This window comes from Cyprinodon variegatus, unplaced genomic scaffold, assembly GCF_000732505.1.
Source record: "Cyprinodon variegatus isolate N-32 unplaced genomic scaffold, C_variegatus-1.0 Scaffold173, whole genome shotgun sequence".
Lineage (NCBI taxonomy): Eukaryota > Metazoa > Chordata > Actinopteri > Cyprinodontiformes > Cyprinodontidae > Cyprinodon > Cyprinodon variegatus.
In genome coordinates, this window is record NW_015150626.1 from 153,259 (window position 1) to 162,992 (window position 9,734).

A 9,734-nucleotide genomic window follows, 5' to 3' on the forward strand; every position below is an offset into this window, starting at 1 on the left:
AGTCAAATTGATTCATAATTTTCCATCTAAGGAAACCCAGTTGATTGCATCGACTCATTGATTTGAATGCAATCCCTCACACTGAGCGTGCTTGTAGCGACAGTGGAGAGGAAAAACTCCCCTTTAACAGGAAGAAACCTCCAGCAGAACCAGGCTCAGTGTGAGCGGCCGTCTGCCGAGGCCGAATGGGGTTCAATGAGACAGAAACAGAGATACAAAAAGCAACTGTAAAAGGCGGCCCCGTCCAGGAAACACACAGCCAGGCAGACGAGCTCCGAGCAAACTCCCATGTCAGAGGATGAAGAGAGCACATCCAGTTAGTCACAGTCAGAGAAACAGGACTAAACTGAAAAACAGACCAAGCTCCAACATCTATACACAAAGGTGTTGATGGCAGCAGCTCAGCTGATATTTCTCTCCAGGATGGAGACACAGCCAAACATATATTATATTAAACCTAATGCATCTTATTTGTGTGAACATCCTCCTATAGCCTAAATAGATTAGTTTTCTATCCAGTGTACCGCCACTAAATGGATTTGTTCTTCAACTTGTCTCTGAGTTGTTAAGCGGGAAGAGCAGTTTTTTTTTTTTTTTAAACAACCGCATTAAATTCCCTGACTAAGAAAATCATTTTTGTACCATTAAGACAGATTTTAGTTTTTCATTTCTTAAGTCCAGACATGTTATATCAGAAGACTATAACTAGCTCCGGATCTTTATGAAAGGGCAGTTTCTGTATTGCTTTTATTTTCTTATTTCACCTCTGACCCTCTTACTGGATCAATCCACTTTGAGACATTCCCCCTTAGTGATCTCTGGAGGGATATTGAGGGATTTGAATGTGATGAAAAAAATGCACGTGTGAGATTTGCGTTTTCATTTGGGTGATGGATAAGATGGCAGGTTGGATTCTTTCCTGACAGGGAGAGAATCTGGGCAAATGGATTTTCTATCATTTGGAGCAGCAGACTCCTTAACTACATCAGTTTGTGATTTGACATATTCTCAAGTAGCTAGATGTGCATTTAGGGTTTTTTATTTAGGACTAAACCACATCACACTGGCTCTGGTGTGTAAAATATATTAAAGGGATTATAATTAGTGTCACTTATGTGCTGCAAACAGCTTCTATACTATAACTGGAATAAGTTATTAAGTGAGCATTTACAACTAAGTAATTAGCTTATGAAAAGTCAATTATTTATATTTCATTTTGTTCAAGACAAAATAATTAGGACAAGACAGTTGAAATCTGAACAAAGAGTGTTTATCCTAATTCAGAGATTATGGGTCCATCTTAGAATACATGTGTTCAATATCTGAGAAACACACAGAAAATCAGCTTTTCCCTAAACATTTAGATCTGGACTAAATAACACTAAACTTCCAAGCCTATAGCTAGCTAATCTATGTTGCCTTTAAAAGCCTCAAGTAGGGGAATGTCATGTGTGACATAATTAAATTCCACCCGAGTTAATTCAAACTGTTTAATGATGCAAGGAGAACAATTTCTTTCGCTCTGCTCTCAGTGGGGTGGTCCACAGGGGCTTCGAGGGAGGAGAAGTTCAGAGAGACACACAGAGAGGATGTCTTGATTTAAAGAGACGTGTTGGTTGCTGGAATGTTAGGAGGAACCATGTTGTAGTTGTATTTTCATAATGCATAACCTGTTCAGAGTTTATTTGTCAAATTATTTTATGCACAAATTAGACATAATATTATAACTAACCTAAAAGTGTTGCTGTCAGTAAAGCCCCTGACATTTTGAGACATGGACTCCAGTGAGCTCTGAGAGTGTGATTTGTGGTAGCAACATTTTAGAAGCAGATCTTCTAACTCCTATGAGCTGTGATGTGACTGAAGCTGTTTGTCCTGCAAAGATGGTGGAGAGGGATTGAGATCTGGGGAATTTGGAAGACAAGTAAACTCTTTAGCAATTCCTCACTATTCTTAACCTTTGGGAAGATTTTCAATTACCCGTTAAAATAGGACTGAGTAGGAAACAGGCCAACAAGGAAAACTGTTTCAATCAGGGAAGCTGTTTTGATAGAGTACCATTCCAATAACTAGCAAGATCCAGGATTTCCAGGAGAACGTTTCCAAATGCATAGAACTACCTCTAACCAGAATATCTGTAATGATCTCAGAATGTTGGACCCAGCATTCAAGGCGAGACAGGCAGTGGGGAAGTTCAAAGCGTTTATTAACAAACAGGTGCGCAGGGCTGCTCGTCTGCTGCGGGGCGGATCTCTGCAGGGATAGGAGAATACAGGTCAGTGACTGGATGTGGAGCTGAATGCGACTTGGAGCAAAGTCACTGACCTGATTCAAAGTTCAGTCCGTTCGTGGAGGTTTGACCGCAGTTGCAGCAGGCGATGCCCCCAGAGTTCCTAGAGAGCGAGCAGCAGACGCAGAGCAGCAACAGAGTCCAGAAGGGAAATCCAAGGCCGAAGTCAGGAGACAGTTCCAGGTTCACAAGCCGGTAGAATCCAGGATCAGAGCAGACAGGGGCAAGGCAAAACTAGAGATCCACAGGGCAGAAAACTGGTCATAAACAGGAAAACAGACAGACTAAAGAAAGCTAGGGAACGTCTCACCAAAACACACGAATAACCTGGCGCTGATGGGAGGCAAACACACAACCTAAATAGTAGAGGAACCAGGTGGAAATGATCAGCGATAATCAGCCGCAGAACCAAATAGACAGGAAAGCAAGGAGCAAAGGAAAAAAAACAAACCATCAGCGCCAAGATCATGACAATACCATTTATCTGTAGTGCATCTGGTTGCCAGAAAAGCAAACACATGAATCTTTGTTGCCTTTTGCATTATAAATGTTCCTCTTAAAAGAGGCCCCTTACAGGTACCATGAAAGAGAGATACAGTATTCATGGTTATTCACGTTAGAACAAGCTCACCTCTGACACATGAGAGTGGTCGTAATCTTGTGCCTGATTGCGGGTGTTGAAAAGGGCTGAAAGAGGTGATGGATTACTTGAAAAATAAAGGAATATTTTCAGTGCCCACCCTTCCTCTCTGTTTATGTAAAATGGTTCAGTCTATCTACCATAGCAGAGCACACAACTTTTTCACAGACAGCTAGTGGAGGCGGAGACAAATAGCTCACTTTTCTCCCCATGTAGCTCATATTTCTAAAGAAAAAAAACCCTCCGGATTCATATATTTCACAGCTGTAGTGAATTAATGGATACAGGAAATATTTAGCAAGCTAAGAGTAGCAGCGGTCTTTAAGCCTCCCTCTGCTCGACCTGCTCTACAAGTAGACTGGTTTCTGAGCAAGAAGCTAAGCAGGTGTGTGTTAAAGTAATCAAAGATGATGGAGAAACAATTTTTAAAGAATAAAAAAATATTCTGAAATTTTAAAAAAGACTCCAATTTCCGATTTCAATGGTTCAAAAGCATCAGTTTGCACTTAAATATAACGTTTGGTCAGTATTTAGGGACAGTGAGCCTCCTGTTTTGCAGTGGAACAGAGACCATATCTAATATGAGCCCACTGTGTGGCTGCTCTCAAGCCAAGGAGAGCATTTTCTGGAAATCAGAATATTAAATACTAACAACTACATAGCCTCAAATATGTATTTTTTCACCACAGATATGATGCCATAAGCCTTGAGTCTACATTTTTTTATAAATGATCTTTCTCTTGCTGAGTAAGGGCTAGTGATCGGAAATGGGGATGCATGAGGAAGCTTGACTCAGCTATCTTTAATGTTTGCTAATGCTATGTTCAGATCGCAAGCAGCAGAGACAGCAGAAGCAGCTAGTTTACATGCAAAGTCAATGGTTGACACGCATCAAGGTGCAGCAAAAGGTCCTGCAGCGCATTTTGAGCAGCTGAAGCAGCGCCTCATGAGCTTCTGAGCAACTTTTGCTGCTCGACATGCCACATCAACCAATCAGAGATGCTTATCTTAGAGCTGGCAGGGAGACAGATACAGCGCTGTTGATGCAGTTGATTAACGCCTAACTTAACTTAAAATATCGAAACCTGCCGGCAAAGTATGTGAATTTTACTATTCTGGTGCCTACAGTTTCGATTATGTAACTGAAAAACGCCTTCCAGCCACCGCCAATATTAGCGGAAAACCGCAAAGAGGCGACTGGGGCAGAGGCTGCCGTTGAAAGGGATTTCCAGGGATAGAGCACCAATGGTGTGCAGGGGTCTGAGTGGCTCGGATAGTGATTTCTCTCTTTTCATTCACTTTTTCCTGTCTCTATCTCTTTCACTCACCCCTTATTTATTATTGCCTCTGTTGTCCGTTGTATACTCTTTTTTCCTCTAAGTCATTTTCAATAAAGTTTCATATTTAAGGGGAGGGTGTTTATAAGCCTTTGCTTCAGTCCACTCCTTTTCAGCAGACTTACTGCTCAAATTAATTAATAAATAAATACATAAAAATAAAAAAATAGATACGAGTATCAAGCGGAACCTTATTGCATCAGTCCTAATGGTCTGCTTGTTGTTATGGCCCTTTTACGTTCAGTTCATAAATACAATATACCATGCCACTAATTGTTTTTCTGAAGATATGTTTCCATTTTTAAAATTTCAACAATTGGCTGCCGTAAGACCCTTAAAAAAAAAAAAAAAAAAAGATGTCTTTGTATCCTTCGTTATCTAATTGGTTCTAGAATGTTTCCACTGAATGTCAGCTATTGACTTTAGACTAACCTCACCTCTGACACATTAAGGGAATGATAATAATTGTATGGCTTATCAGGAGTGCTCAGAAGGGTGAAAGATTCCCCTTATACAAATGTACTACTTAATGATGTGACACATGTACAATATGGTGTTGCACACGGCATATTCATCTAGAAAAGGTCTAGGTAGAGCCTGATGTTAGAGGCGAGACTAATAGTCAGTTTGTGAGTCAGTTTCAGGCTAATATTTTAATGGGACTCAAAATTTCTAGTGACACTCCTGTAGATGTGTTTCTTCTTTTTTATTTATAACCATCATAACAATTTAAAACAAGCTTTCAGGTTCGCAGCAACATAATTTTTCTCTGTTTTGTTTCTTGTCTCGTTTAGTATTTGGAGGCCAGACGGTCGGGGTGGGGAAGAAGAGGACGAGTCTGGCGGGTAATCCCAGTCCACCTATCCATCAACCTGGAGACTTTCCAGCATCCCCTGCAGAATGTCAAAGCCTCGCTGAGCAGGAGATGAGTCCATCATCTTCTTTCGAAGACTTTCCCTCGAGTTTCACTCCAAACACTTAAACATATCATGTGCCATTAGTTTCTATTGCCTTCCTTTCATTCTCTCGACGGAGATGCACAACAGTGAGTAAATGCAGTTGAGTGAGTTGTGTTGTCTGTGGCACGTAGAGCGACAGCTGCCTTTGAAAACTACAGGATGTGACAGGATCCTTTGTCTGTCACTGACATCACTCTGCATACGCCGAGATGGGGTGTGTGCCAGAGATGTGCTGTCTAATAGGAAATGAGACACTTAAAGAGATGACCCTGCTTCAGTTGCCAAAGAGAGAGCCTGGCTCTCCCTACTACTCCGGGACTTGCTAATTAGCGTCTGTCGCTGGAGTAACTTGTACCTGTCAGTGTGCACCACTCTCCTATATTCAGTAAGTCAAGGCAATTGAAAGTGAATGCCAGCAAAGCTCTAACAAACCTCAAATGGCGCATGTGAAACTCTTGTCCCAATCTCTGACCTGACAGCTTTACATGTAAGAAATAGTTTTTAATGAAGAAAAACAATCTTAGCTTTTTTCGTCAGCTGATGTTGGATGTTTTATCTGTTCCAAGCTGCAGGAACGTACATCTTGTTTTATTGTTTCTTTTTTACAGTAGTTTAACTAGCCTAGGTACCAATTGCCTATATATGAATACCAAAGCCATTTGTTTGAAAAAAAAGAATGAACAAAAAAACAGTGCCTAATGACATTAAAGATACATATTTAAACTGTCACTGGTGTTATTGGTTTTATTCTTCGGGGTGGGAGCTCTGTTTTCATTTATTCAGAACATGGTTGAGTTTATTTCAGATGTTTCTTCCCTTCTACCACACGATTAGCCATGCTGTTCAAATTCACCCTTCCACATTCCATTAGGTGATTTATCCACTGACTACACTACGTAATGAGTAAAGCGTGAATTACAGTCAAAGTAATACAAATATTTCATTTACATGCAGATCAATTTTGACATGCTGAATTGTTTCCAGTTAGACGCAGTCCTATTTTGGGGCTAATCTCTCTCTGTTTGCAGATGCTCAGTCACTGCAAACATTTTACTCGTTTTGAATAATGGATTTTCTCTGTGAATATTTGTTGCTGTCATACGCTGAATAGCCACCTTGCATCAAGTCTGATTTCAGCAGCTATCATGGAAATACTTATAAAACACATAGACACACACACTCTCACATACACACACACCACAACACCGTCTCCTCTGTTTAAGCTCTGTGAAAGTGTTGATCAAACCCCAGGTTGTGCCCAAACATACAGAGCAGTCTGTACAGTCGTCCTTGACCTTGGTCTGTGTCCTCACGCCCCAGACGCCTGCGTGAAATTAAATTACAGATTAGTGGCTCCAGGCCCAAAGACTGGTTTATTTGGTTGGCTCTTTCCTTAGAAACGCTCATTTTCTCATTCAAGAATTTGGAAGGGGTAAAATATACTGGGAATAAAGAAAGAAAGTGCCAGTCTTGGAAAATATTTTTGTATTCTGCAAGCGGAGTGTTGCCCAAATACTGAAATCTCTGCAAAGACTTCTAAATCTCATTGGAAGAGGGGACAGATGACCAGAGGAAATAGATTTTTGAGTTGCATAAACCGGGTGTTCGAAAGTAGTAATAACACTTGTCAGTATTTGTGTAAAATAGTTTTTACTTTCTTGTCAAAAAAGGACAAACATCTACCCTTAAAGGAAGCAAAATGTTAGCCCCTGGATGCACATTCTTAGAATAAAAGAATAATTTTCATAAAGCAGTAGAAAATGGAAAGTCAACTTTATTGTAAAAGTTGGTCAAGCCTTTTGCAACCTCAAATTCCAAATTGCATATAATTTGGAAAGCATCCAAAGATAAGTCCCCCAAGAAAGGACATGGTGGTTATGCCCCTCCCCAACACACACACAAAAAAACCCCACAGAGTTGAAACCACCAGCAATAAAAAAAATGTATAGATATATAGATAAATAAATATATTTATATATATGTTATAGGAATTGTAAAGTTTATTGAGACGATTGTATTGACTTATTTAAAATTTAAGGAAAGAGATTCTTGTAGTCCACAACTTTTATATACTGTTACTGTCGGTTCTGTTTAAGTCTTTCTTTTTGAGTTTTCAGTTTCACTTTGATCCATGTTTTTCTTTGTTTTCTGGTTTAATTTGTTTAATTCCTATTTTGTTGTGTTTTCTGGATGTATTTGAGTTCATAGGTATTTCTTGTTTTCCCTCTGTTGCCATCGTGTGTCAGTCTCCTTTTCCTTAGCTCCCGTCTAGACTCCTCTGTTCACACCTGCTCCCAATCTGCTGATTAGCCTGCTCTTTGTTTCTCTCTCCCATATATGCACCTCCTGCTCAGTCACTTTTGCTGCTTTGTTGTGAGTATTCCTGATTTTCAGTATTTTGTGGATTTATGCTTTTGGATTTTTGCTTCTTTTGCCCTTTTTGGTTAAACAAATCTTTCAAGAAACCACCTCAGCTGTAGTCTCTGCATTTCTTCAAACCTACACCTGTGACATATACATACTAATTCGATGATTACTTTCCCCATAATTATCCTTGTAAGGTTATAACTGCACTATGGTTATTTAGCTGTTTTTTTAACGACTGTTAATGACTCAAACTTGACTTTCCATTTACCTAAAAACCCACCTATGCTACCAATAACACATTTTGCAAAGAGAGAGAGATGTTAAAATACCAGCACTGAATTTGCAACAAATCTGTTCTTACCTTTATTTGGCTCAAGACATGAAAAAAAAAAGTTATGTCACTACAGCTAATGTATGTTCATTCAATAAAGCAGACAGTTGCAGTTGGAATGTACTGACAGGGGACACATGCAAATTTTAAAGTTCAGTATTCTGGCTGTTAACTCCCTGGTGGTGTTATCTGGCACAACCCATGTTGTGTTGCTTGCCTTAGGCATGGGTTGTTCCTTCTCCCTTGTGAAAATTCCAGTTTATAATTAATCTCGAGATGAAAAGTGTTTCCAAAAGGAAGTCTGCTTTGGATAAGTAAGAAGAAATCCACCCTCTTCTTGAAGTTCATGCAGGAAGTTTTTCCATTTATCAGGTATTGATGATTTTAGTTGGATTAGTGCTCTCATACTGTATGAGTTACCAAAGAGTAACCAAACATTAACTTCATATGATGTGGTTGTAAACTTCTCTATTTAAACCAGACTTTTTAACTGACTGTAGCAGTGCAGTTTAAATTCTCATTGTTGTCAGCAGTGAAAGAAGAGTACCGTAGTAGCTATTCAAAATGTCCCCACTTTCTTCGATGGGCCCTCAGCTGGTCCCCTACAATTCCTTTTTAAACATCTATCTTTGTACTAAAATATTCTTTCTGTCATAAATTGTGGACATTAAGATCCAAAGAGAAGCGTAATCTCCTGGTCAGAGCCTGTAATTCAGTGAAAGGGTGGAGTCAAAAAGTAAAAAAATATGCAAGAGGGGGTCACTCCAGTGACTGGAAGCTGGAGGGGATTTCACTGGGGGTTGGAGGGAAGTGGGCTGCCATTGAGCTGTTGTTTGACTGGGAAGGGAAATTTTGAATAGCTGCTACTTTCGTTTTTAATATCAGTTTTAAATGTATAAGCGATCTACCCTCTTGCTTATCAGGGTTTTACAAAAGCCTTTTCTTAGCGGCACTCTGTGGTTGGGACCCATCATGTGAGCCAAGGAGTCTCTTCTGTTGCAACTCCTAAACTGTGAGTGATAATCCACTCACTGTAAGGACGGCCATTACAGTGGATGATTTACAATCTCTTAAAAAGGCTAATCTTTTTTAACTTGGCTTTTATTTCTAGTGGAGCTGGAGTTTTTAACTGTTTGCATTCTAATAATATTACTGTAGCTGTATTTTATTGTTTTTAACTGTTCTTATTCTATCAATAAAACTAATCAACAGGACATCAACAGTATCACAGAATGCATCAGCGACTGTATCAACTTCTGTGTGGACAAAACTGTGCCTCTCAGAAAGATTTGCACTTCTCCAACAACAGACCAGGGATCAACCCTGAGATAAAGGCTCTTCTGAAGGAGAGGATGACATCCTTTAGATCAGGAACCATAGAGGGGCTGAGAGCTGTGCAGAAAGAACTAAACTGTAAGACTTTATAACCTCCACTGTTCCCAACAACCTCAATAAGTTGTTACATTCATACTGATTTTGCACAGTTTCTGTCTTGGTCACTTAAATAACATGGTGCTGTCATTTTGCACATCTCTGTTGCTGCTATTTTCACATATTTATTACTGTAAAAATGTCCATAGATGTATATTGATTATTATTATTTTATCCAATTACTTATTTATACACAGTACAGTAGAGTATATATGTTTTTATTACTCTGCCACTTATTCTGTTATTTTTAAACACTTTTTAGGTTCAAAATGTATGACCACTATTGCTGTAATGCTTATGCTGTTGTAACACGACAATTTTTGCATTGTCTGACAATAAATGGATTTTCTATTATAATATTAGACTTTGTATTTTATTT

At 39.3% G+C, this 9,734-nt stretch overlaps 1 protein-coding gene across 1 annotated transcript in view; it reads left to right on the forward strand.

Annotated features, from left to right (window-relative positions):
* The window catches only part of cd276 (CD276 molecule), a 139,052-nt gene extending 133,086 nt beyond the window's left edge, over positions 1-5,966 (forward strand). Inside the window, exon 8 of the mRNA XM_015378509.1 lies at positions 5,062-5,966. The gene's annotated coding sequence lies outside the window, so the exon portion shown is untranslated. The remainder of the gene's footprint in view (positions 1-5,061) is intronic.
* The last annotated feature ends 3,768 nt before the right edge of the window (positions 5,967-9,734 follow it).